The sequence below is a fragment of the Dermacentor andersoni genome, chromosome 9 (genome assembly GCF_023375885.2).
Source record: "Dermacentor andersoni chromosome 9, qqDerAnde1_hic_scaffold, whole genome shotgun sequence".
Classification (NCBI taxonomy): Eukaryota; Metazoa; Arthropoda; class Arachnida; order Ixodida; family Ixodidae; genus Dermacentor; species Dermacentor andersoni.
Genome location: NC_092822.1, coordinates 114,928,937 through 114,940,867, shown reverse-complemented (window position 1 = coordinate 114,940,867; position 11,931 = coordinate 114,928,937). Strand labels below are relative to the sequence as shown.

Sequence of the window (11,931 nt, the reverse complement as noted above, 5' to 3'; positions counted from 1 at the left end):
TTTTGGACGGCGGCCACGCAGAGTAGGCCTGTAGAGAAGGAGTTCGGACTTCGCAGGGGAGCAGCGAAGCCCCGTGCCTTGGATATAGGTCTCGACTGTTTCAATGGCGGATTGTAGTGCCGTTTCTATTTCGCTGTCACTGCCTTTGTGGGCCCAGATGGTTATATCGTCAGTGTATATGGTGTGGGTGACACCGTCCACTTGCTGCAACTCCTTGGAAAGATCGATCATGACAAGATTAAAAACCATTGGGGAGATAACGGAGCCCTGGGGAGTTCCCACGCTGCCCAAAGTCTGGGCGTCGGAGCGGAGATCTCCCACCGAAAGGAAGGCCGTGCGATTAGACAGAAAGTCTCTGACGTAATTATAAGCGCGCGCACCGATATTAAGGCGTGAGATGCGGTCAAGAATGGTGGAATGGGCTATGCTGTCAAATGCTTTTTCGAGGTCGAGGCCGAGTATAGCTTTAGTAGTACGTGTTCTATCTTCTAGTATATGGTGCTTAAGTTGTAGCATGACGTCTTCGGTCGACAGGTGGGCCCGGAAGCCAATGACAGAGTGAGGATACGCTGCAGTGTCTTCCAGATGGGTGTTAATTCGCGTGAGGAAGGCATGCTCCATAACCTTTCCCACACATGAAGTTAGTGAGATGGGGCGAAGATGATCGAGGCTAGAAGGTTTGCCAGGTTTCGGAATAAGGATGACCTTTGCTGTTTTCCAGGCCGGCGGAATGGCACCATTTACGCCAGCAGTCATTGATATAATCTGTCAGGTGGGTGACGGAGGCATCATCCAGATTACGGAGGGCTTTGTTAGTGACCCCATCGGGCCCAGGGGCAGAACGGCTGTTTAATTTATGCAGGGCGGCTTGGATCTCAGCGACACTAAAGTCTTCGTCCAGTGGGGGGTTGGGGGCCCCGGTGTAGGAGCCGTGAGATTGCACTGGGCCCACGGGGAGATACTTGTTGGTGAGGTAGTCTGACTTGGGCGCGGCCCTGTTTCTTCCTTTCTGTATAGAGAAGTTTAGTGAGGCGATCTTGTTGGGAAGAGCGGGTGGCTTGACTATCGAGGAGGTATTTGAGAAGCTTCCAAGAAGAGGGACAATGGATCTGTCCGTCAGCAGTATTGCATAGTTCAGTCCACTGCTGACGGCTCAGAGTGAGGCAATGGGCTTCGATTTCCTTATTAAGGAGGGCTATTTTAGCGCGGAGGCGCCTCTTGAGACGTTGCCCTTTCCAGCGGGATAGGATGGATGTTTTAGCCGCGAGTAGGTGGGCCAGTCTACTGTCCATGCGCTCGACGGGGGCATCGGTGGTAACGGTGTGCGTGGCTGCATTGGTATCGGAGTGGAGATTTCGGGTCCATGCATCAATGTCCGCTATGCGTTCCGCGTGCTGGTCAGCGGATCGATGCTTGCGAAATGGTCCCGTGACAATTAGTGGAGATGGTAGGGTTTTTCGCGGCTACTGTGAAAGCCTGCAGTCACTTACAGGCTGTACTGCAAGTATTTTTTTTACTGCAGGAAAAGGGCTTCCAGGAAGCTCCAGATCATTCGTCACGCACTGATTTGCCGCAAGTTTGGAGACGGCCTTGCACACAACCTATGAAAGCAAGCAGCCAGCAAGGCATGGGCTGGAGAAAGGTGGGTGAGGGTGACCGAGACATGCCCTTGCCAAGTTAATTCGACATAAATATAATTTAGACAGCTCAGCGCAGACGAGGAGTGATGCCCGGCTTTTTTCACGTGGCTTGGCCGAGGTTGGAACGGACAATGCATTGGTAGCGATCCTATCTGCAGCAGACCGTGCACCACTGCATTACCAAGCGTTGGACAGTGCGTCATAGGTCGCCAATGGCAAACCATCATCCTATAGCTCCGCCTGAGTTTAGACTTCTTCTATGACACTTGAGGGGGTTTCACCTCAACTGGGCCCCCACGCCTGCCTGAAGAGAGGGTATACAATTCACTGACAGCTTACAGTGGGTTATCCCGCATGAGATTGACGAAAATGAACAGCGCATATTTTGAAAGTATACTGATTTCCTTATTTATGTTTATACATATATTAATGAACCACGCGTGCTTAATTATAAGCTCACTTACCGCAAAAGCACTCTCGCCTTCCGAAGGTCTAAAATGTTGTAGAAGTGTCGGCACAGTGTGTTTGGAGAACACTTGCCAAAAGTTTGTGCAGCTGTATGTCCGAGGCAGACAAGTGAGTGCATAGATTGCAGTTTAATTCGTGTACTTGAATCACATCAACTTTTGTATCTATGTTTATATTCCCGTCAGCATAAATAGTACATGTTCTCCTGAAATAGTGCTCAATTTTTTGTTTCAGACATTTATGAGTTGTAACAATAGCACTGTTATACAGATAGAACAAACAAAAATAAGTATGCAGGACATCCAAATATTTTTTTAATTTTTTTAATTTATTGACTACTGCTAGCCTAAATTCCAGGCCTTAAGTAGCAGTGGGTTACAATTTCGGTACAAATGTACAAGAACAACCAAAAGAGCACACATACAAACAACCGGAACTGGAGAAAAGTGACTGGTGTGTCAAGTGCGGCACTTAATATAATTTCAAATGGCAAAATAGTAGATATATGAACACACGTCATATCGCAATAGCAGATATATGAACACACATCAAGACGCATTAGACAAGAGCGTTGCTCAACAATTGGCAATGGGAAAAAAAGCATTTGGTTAGATGCGTTAGACATGCCAATGCGATGCACAGTACAAAGAAAACATAACTGTAAAAACATCTAAATAAAAAAAGCAGGATATAAGTGCGACGCTTTCATGGAACGTTTCTAGACCATTGGTGATAAGACACCATCATTTCACATTTTGAAGTGAGGCAGTGAAAGCGGCAACAGAAGAGCTCTCGATTACTTCTCTTCTTATTTCTATTCCTATTTCCTATTCCTATTCCTAATTCCTATTTCCTTTTTGTCTTGTGCAATTTTCCATCAGCACCCGTACTATTCTCATCCAGTAAATTCCGTGAAGTGCATCATACAAGGTTATTTGCGCTCACCTACGAGTTGCACAGACACAAGCGCAAACTTTAAACTTAATTTAATGGGTAGAATTAGAGTGGTTTGCTACATGGATCTATGTGACGTAGCTTGAAAGAAAGAAAGATGACATCCTGCAATATACGTGTGGAATCATTAAAAAGCAGTAATCAAACACATGGCAAACAAGAAAGAAAAGATAAAAAGAAAATAAATATCACTTGCACCTATAGCCTAACTGCGCATGCCGCAGCCTCATTAAGGTAAGCAAGCTCTTTCTGTGATAGCCCCGACAAGGCCGCAGTGACGCCGTTTTACCCCAGGCGATTAATCTCAGCCACCTCTATGACCTCACATATTTGTTTTTTTATGTCTGGCGACAATCGTGCATTTAATGAACATCGGCTGACAACCACAATACCGGCATCGCAAACCTCTTTCCATATCTAAGATAAATCACGTACACAATCTTCTTACACAATCTTCCACGCACTGGTATCCTGCGGTCCTATGCGCATAGCTGGGCCTTCATTCCGTGCATAGCGATGCTAGCTTGTGGGGTGCCGGAAAAACCACTTTCAACCCGACAAGGGAAGCTGTCGGGCTGAAAGTGGTTTTTGGTTGAAAGTGAAAATTTCTGGTCACGCAAGAGAGACCAGTTGCTCACAGAGCAGAGTAGCTGCGGGAAAGGGCGGTTTGGTGAGCTGACAGCTGCGCCGGTGCCGCAGCGTGAGTTATTAGCAAGGATTCGATCTGCATAGGTGCGCGCTCGCGCCACGCGCGCAACCAATCAGAGCCGTTTTGCTTCCTCCGGGGAGAGAAAGGGCAGCAAAAGGTTTCGCGAGCACTACGCCGGCTTCGTTTCCGTTTAATTCATTCTCGGAAGCGGATGGGACGTCGTCCGCTTCCCCAAGGAACTGGCAGTCTTCGAAAAGCGGCGGCGAGAACTCGCCCGTGAAAGGCTTGGCCGTCGGTGCGCCGATCCAGCTGTTAGAGCCACCCGAGCCCAGGCAATCCGACAGCAACGATAAGATGATTCCGAGCTGACGGAGCGGGAGGCCGAAGCAACCGGGCACCATTTCCTGTGGGTTACTTAACCGTGACGAAGGTCATGTGCACGCAGGACAAGCTTCGCTTAGCCCCATCTTTAAGTAGGGGAAAGGTTTGTCATCCTTTACGCAATTGGAGATGTAATGAATGTACGGTATTACAGCAGTCCGTCTACAGTGACCCCCTTCGCTCTCATATCACCGCGGCTCTGTGATTCGCTCGGATCTCTAGATGGCTTGCAGTAAAGAACATGAAATAGATACAATGACGAAGCCTGGATATCCTGCTTGCTGAAGCCAACCTACCCGAGTACGAAAGATATTTTGCACCACGTGTAGTAAGTAGTATGAACATTTTCTTCGTCATATAAAATTGTGCTCACATCTGTCGAAGCACAGTTGTTGGAGGGGAACTTCCGAGGCAGCGAAAAAGCTTCACTTGGTACCAAGAAAGGAAATACTGGCTCACAGCATTTAACTTTGGCACCGTACTATTGTGGAGGGTCACAAAAGTGTGCATAATCAAACCACGCGCCGCGTATCACTCAAGCCAGCAAAGCAGCACGCCGGACCAGCCGCAGCTTCGACAGAGGGAGAGAACGCATACGCCAAAGTCAACCGACATGATAAACGGAGGCTAGAAGCTTCGACAAGATACGCGACGGTTACGGTCTTGGGAGAGAGGAGAGAGAGGGCGCGTGCCGGAACACGCTCTCAGGCCTCGACACATGGCGAGCAGAGCGAGAGGAGGAGGCAACAGCCCGAGCGTATGCCAACAGATGAGTCACCACCCTCCTCGAAGATGCTTCAGTGGCCGCGGCCGAAAACGCGAGAAGCGTTTAGAAGATGCCCAGGCTTTGTTCCTGCTATGGCAGCGCGACCCTGTCAGAAAGTTCGAAATTAACGCAGGCGAAGGCGATGAAAGTGCCATGCTAGAATCACTGGGGGATCAGACCGCCCCGGCGATGAAATGTGCCGCGTAGACCGACCGTCTGCAGAAGGAGATTCCCCGGGAAGCTAACCGACGAATTCCTCGGGCGTCTGCATTTCTGGACGAAGTACCTTCTTCGAGTTTTGCCTCAAGACCACCACGGGTGAATGCGAGTGGACACTTGTTACTCCTCTTCATTTCTTCATTGTGTTCTGTACGTGTTGAACGCTTAGTGCTTGTCGTTCATTATTTTCTAGAGTTTTGCGAACACTCGTCTGAATTGCATTGTGATGTGCCTAGCCGAAGTGTGCATGTGTGCATGTAACCACCTTACTCGAAAAGTATATTTTGTTGAGTTTCGACACTCTGGTCTCTCACTCGGTCTTTAGACCACAACCAGGGACTACAATCGACCACAACCGTAAGAAGCCTTCTTATTAAATGTCCGCGCTTTCGCGGGGTTACGTTCCGAAGCAAATAAGACGTCTTCGAATTTGCCCCGGCGCTGGTGCCTCGTTCACGCGGTGTGTGACACTCAGAAAGTGGACGGATAAAGGTCTTGACCACCTAACTTTATCAAAGGACCAATCCAGGGTTCCTGCTGTAAGATGAGTCATTATGTATCCTTCTGTGATTTTGCATATTCATCATTTTTGCCTTGAGAAATATCAGAGGTGATTTCTCTGGATAAACGATATCTTATCCTAGACATATTGCTTACTGTTTTGACCAACTTCTGAATCTGACGCACATTTTGTCAGACATTATTTTGATTAAAATAAAGAAATTGTACAGAAAGTTCAGGATTTATAGATGTGTGGTTTGTAAGGCTTGTATGAGATACTAAGCGACTGATGCACGTATAAGAAATTATACGTTATGAAGCCTTGTTAATCGACGTTGCTTTTATAATATTTTGGAAACTTATTAAAGCAAAGCTTTCTTTTCCGACCTCCCCGTGAATTGGCCTGTCATGGTCATCTGGCTCACTCGGTAGAAGCTGTGGCTTAATAAAATGTTCAAGATACGATAGCCTCAGACGCGATTCTCACAGCGAAGCAATCTGATGCTATACTATTTCGGCCATGAAGGTAGGCTTATCAGGCCTATAAATACCAAATAGCAGCTTTATCAGCTTTGACGCGTACGTTGGATCATACAGCAACAAAGTAGTTATAAATGCGAGAGCTCACGTCCTTTTAACTGACCATGAAAATAATTTATTGCCTGATAAACAAGCCCTTGTGGCTCTGCCATCTGTCATTCATCGTCAGATTTTCGAAGCGCTAATTGGGAAGTCCGGTGTGCTTGCATGAACCATGAGTCTAACAGGACAAGTCCGGCGGCTGGTTGCGATGAAAGTCCACATGGTGAAAGTGACGTCAATAGACAGTTTACAACTCGAGGTGTGTCCACACAAGCTGGTGCAGGGTAGTACAAGCAATAGATGCTGATCCACAAATCGACAGTTTAAGCGGGACAAAAGTGGCTGTGGTTGGGACGCCATGAAAGCGCTCTTTTTTTCTGCTGTGCCTAAAAGTTAAGGTGATGTGTTGCGTTGCATGGTCCAACTCGTCATGTCTTGTGCTACAACACATATTAATGCGGCAGGGTCTGCCCCCGTTTGTGACAGTGACAATTTGGGCACACATTTGTCGCAAAAATCCGCTGCATCTCTGTTTTCGTGATGCATTACTTTCACTCGCCGGCTCGTAAAAGCTAGCACAGATTTCGGTTGTGCGAGATTAGCATGATGATTTTAATATTGAACAAATTATGCAGTCGCGATTTTATAAATGTTTTGATCTACGTAGAAAGAAACCAGCTCTTTCTGTTTTAGGATGTATGTCTACCATGTGCGGGTATGGCATAGTCAAAGAGGCAAACACATTACAGCGATATGAAGATGCATTGAGAAACACATGCCGGGATGTTCAACTACAGTGTGCCGAGCTTTTTGTTAACCCTGGCCATCCATGGCGTGACGCATCACCAGGTGCCATTGTCTACGATCCATCTGAAGATCAACCACGGGGATGCGTCGAACTGAAGTGCCCGTATAGGTTAAAGAATACTGACTTTGAGAAATTTATGACAGCCAGAGACATTTGTGTACATTTCGACAATTTGCAGCCCCCTTATTTAGAAGTAGAACACCGTACTTTGCCCAAGTGATAGGCAAGATGAGTGTTCAACATTGGCATAATTTGTCCTTTACTCGGATAACTTTTTGTGTGTGCAAAGAATCAAGTTTGAACAGGATGTTTGGGAACAAATGGGAGTCAAGCTGGACGAATTTTACTTTATGTCCCTTCTGCCACATTGTGTCCGGTAAATGTAAAGTAGTCTTTTTGCACAGAAGTGCAGAAATTCCCAGGGGTGTGCATATAGTCAATTTTGAGACCGAATAAAATAGTGGCAGAAGGGAACCGGAATGAATACTTTTCAAATATTGAATAACCAACTGGCTAGCAGGCATATTTAAATATGCACTAAGAAAGCTGGCTAGCATTCAATAAGTGAAGCACATAGGCTAAAATGGGGTATCTACTGCGCTTATGTCTGTGTAATGCACTGCCTGCTGATTAGCACCTGCACTGTCTGCAGAAAAGATTAGGAATAATTGTGAGCCAGCCAGGTACTTTTGTTGAACACTTTAAAATGAACAGTAGGGTGCAGCAGCACATAAACTGATTCAAACCGCGCATGCGACTCGTACCAATCCAACAACTCTAGCACGTTTGACTAGTCTTTAGTAAACAACTAAAATAACAGTGACTTGAAAGGCCCTTCATAACAACTAGCGTATTGTATGAGCATTAGCGCAAGCTGCAATGATTCAAGGTACTGCCAAGTCCATCATACTATTAAAATCAGCTTAAATCCGCAATACTAGCACCATAACAGAATATTAAAGTGCATGTGACAGAAAGGGAAAAAATAAGTTTATTTTCAGTGTCTTCGAACGCGCTCAAGAACATGCTTTTGTATAGAAAAACAGCTTTTTGGTTGATGCGCCTACTATAACATGCGAAATGCTGGTTGTCAAGCATTACACAAATTTCACATTTCCTGCCTCTTGGATCATTCATAGTCTTTTATTATTGTGACCCTAAGGTTGCTCAACAGCGTACACACTGACCAGATCTGGTTCTTTATAGGGCCGAGAGAGAGGGCAATTATTTTGTCGAAGATGTGGTAAGTCTTGATGCGTTGCATTCTCCTCTCGACGTGAATGTACAGAGATGCAATGTCTGCTGTTTGTTGTACTTCTGCAACACTGAATTTCTCTTTAGTCACAAATGGCGGAGAGTTCAACCCAAGACCAATTTTTTCCAGTAAGAACTTGATTTTGAAGCCTTTGTCTGCCATCCCCATGTCTCCTGAATCAAAGTTACTCTCTAAAAAGGCACTTTTAATGACAAGTTCTCTGTCTGAGGTAGATTCCACGTAGAGGTCGGAGACAAAGCTAAGAAGTTCATTAGGTGAAATTCCTATGAATCCCCTGAAAGTGTTGACTGGCTCGTATGATGAGTAAGTTCCTGATTGGAGAACCAGAGAACTTGAAGCTTCGCATCGGATTTCAGTTGCGTCAACAATTACACACATTTTGGGATATTTTAGCTTGAATTCATCAGACATAGTTGAATCGACAACATACCATGCTACCATGGCATGTCTGTCAACTTTTCGTACTTCTTCTTAATCCAGATTGTAGATATTCTTCACACTTTCTTTAAGAAATATCCAAAATGTGCACCGAGTGTATGTTAAAGAGGCCAACCTGCATCTTGACAGAAGTCAAGAAGAGTTGGTTTTCTTGAGAGAGCTTGTGTCGGCGGCGCCGCACTTTTTCTAGAATGCATAGCCTAGTGCATGCATTTTTGGAGCTACAAGTCATAGCAGTTTCTTTAAATGCCAATACTTTGGCATCCCGGTGTAAAACTTCATGCTGGTGTCATCATCTTGAAATGTTTCAATACAAAATTTCTATTTCTGTTTATACGCATGCGACAACTTGCCTTCCAGCTATTCAACTGCACCCATGTACTCGATTATTCATTGCTCGCTCATACGTGTTACAGAGACAGTTTCTTTATTTGCTCGTGCAAGGTCCATCCTTGTTTTGGCTTGCATGTCGGTGCAATTTTTCAGCTCTTGGCAATGCTTTGCAAGTTCTTCGCTCTTCTGCTGGACTTCACTCTTTATTTTAATTAGCACAGCATGGCAGTTCTCACGTTCTTCGGATTGTTTTCTCAGCCGAAGAAGCTCTGCTGTTGCTTTCTTCAGTTGTTGCACTCGAACAAGTTCTCGTCGACAGGAGCAACACTTTTTACGTTGCAACATGTTAACGTTTTCAGGTGCTGCATTGTCGATTGTTGAGCGGGGGTATTGGTGGTCTGCATTTCTGCGGTATCACCTGAAGGTGCAAGATCCCTACAAGCAAGCTCACTGTTGTATGGAAGGTTACTTTCCTGCAAATATTTTGTAGGAAGAGACCGGGAAGCAACGTTTGTGAAAGGGAAACTGAAAACACAGCACTGCCCTTCAGATACCGTCGCTAATTGCTATATTCGGTACACAGTCATGAGGTACAAAATCTTGTGAAGTGCTTGGAGCACACTTTTGTCGTTCGTCCTAGGGTGAAATTTTTTATGGGTCCCTCCTAATGACGTGGATCCACATGCGCCGTAGCGACTTAACCGTGGGGAACATGTGGAATGTGACCTGGAGGAGTATTTACAATTGCTAGTAGGTAGAGCGGGGCGTGGCACTTGCGGGGACGCCGGGCGTTTGCGCGCATGCGCGAGTAAGAGCGGGTGCGAGAGAGGAAATGTGGGGACTATTGTTCCTTCAATATATGACTGCCTCGGCACTACGGAGCAGTTTCCTTAGCGCGTGTTGTATGCGTTTGTCCCTAGGCGTGCCGGCAGTAGTCGTGGGGCGTGGTAGTGCGGAACTTGCCGTCGCAATTTGGCGGCTGGAGGTAATTATATTTATTAAATCGTGCTTTTTAGTAATTGAAACAATGTGTCATTATTTACCATTATTGGCGACGCCTCCAGTACACCAAAGCGGCTACAGGGACACCAAAGCTAGAACTCGGACAGGTCCGTAGGTTGGGGCTCGCCGAGGCCTGCGCGTCCCAGGGGTGTATAAGATCGGCTGGCCAGTTTTTTTATGCGAACGCACGCTCGCACGCTTGGGCCTCCGCGGCCGAGACCCACGGCGCGCCCTGCTTCCAGCTTTGATCCCCCCGCTACCCCTTGGGTGCCCGGGAGATCCTGGGCCGCCTGCTTTACTATAACCTCAGCTGCTGCTCAGCGCATGCGTAAACGGAAGCCTCTCCTTAGGCTTCCGTTTCCCGGTTACATGTGCCCTCGTGGAGCAGTGCTTGTAAAAATGCAATCTATCATCGCGACAAAAAAAGCGACCCGCGACTTATACAACACCAGTCCGAACCTTACCCCTTCAGACACAGCGATCACCAAATGGGGCGTCCGTGGCCACTGCCTCAACGCGCGGACAGCTAGCGGCGGAGCGTAAACAAACTCGACCGCACTCCGCAATGCCGGCATGCCTAGGGGACAAACGCGTACAATGCGCGCTAAGAAACCTCCTCCGTAATGCCTAGACAGAGTCACATATTCAAGGAGCATGGCCCTCAGATTTTCTCTCTCGCACCCCCTCGTACTCGCGCCTGCGCAGAAATCTTGAGCGCCGTGAGAAACGTCACGCCCCGATATACCTACTAGCAATTGTGAAAATGCGACCTGGAGCAGCAATCTTTTTTTAATCAGCGGCAAATAAACTGCAAAATACACATGTAACATCATTGCCGCGTTTTTCATGCGTCATACCTATCAATACATGCGTGTAGAGTTAACTAATTATGCAAAATGTAAAATCATGGTTATTGTTCATTTAACGAACCTTGCATATATGGTCACATTTGCATATAGAGTGACATACAAACGAGCGGCTCCTGCTGCTTGAAGCCTGCTGTGACATTTCCGGGTAGTGCTGACAAAAAGTGGCAGATTTCAACAACTAGGCAGAATGAAGGGCATTGTAAGCAAGGTGCTATTGTTAGTACCTTTCTCCCCACCTTGCGCGCATTCAATTGCCGATCAGCCTCTTTACCTTTGTTAGCTTCGTGACAAAGCATGCTGCTGCACTTTCACGCAATGGAGCGCTGCTCTCATCAGCGCACGTACTTGCTACGTAGCTTTAGCCTCGCAACAAAAAGTAAATAACGGAAGCGGGGGAGGAATAATCAAAGTACAGCGTGTTAAAATCCACAACTCGCCACAACTCGCGCACCTGTGTTTATTTACACCGATACTTTTCAAATACATTTCCGTTTTCGTCGAGGTAACCTCGTTGATGGCACAACGGAACACAGCACGTTTGAACCGCCCTTCGCAACGCGTTTTTGGTACAATTCACAACGCGAAATCTGGCTGCCACGCTGGCGAAACGTCGCGCACCGGCAGTCGCAGGCTGCGTCGTCTGCTGCGGCGACCTAAACATGGCGGCTTGTCGCAGCTCGCGTGATCGGCGCTAGAGGCGCCCTTTTGAGAAAAGCGTCTGTTGTCCGCAACAGAAGATTTCTGCCAACCCTGAGGCTCGACAATCTACTAGCGGAGGCGGCCGTTCAAGAGCGAAGAGCACTTATTAACGAGAAGCCTTGTGAACATAAATACATACAGGGGAGGGGGGGAGGTGACTGATTACGAGATACACATCTTTAATTAAGATTCCAAGGTCAGTCTCGTAAGTTTGCTCTACCTAGTATGGATGCTAGGAGCGATACTAGGCGTTCAGTGTATGTTGATGTGTCTTTGCAAATTGAGACAACTATAGGAAAAACAAAACCTCGATAGCTATACTCTTCGGCTGATGTGCCGCATGGAC

The 11,931-nt window shown here is 46.8% G+C and overlaps 1 pseudogene; it reads left to right on the top strand.

Moving 5' to 3' along the window:
- Positions 1 to 5,454: 5,454 nt before the first annotated feature.
- Positions 5,455 to 7,348, top strand: LOC126529613 (uncharacterized; annotated as a pseudogene).
- The last annotated feature ends 4,583 nt before the right edge of the window (positions 7,349 to 11,931 follow it).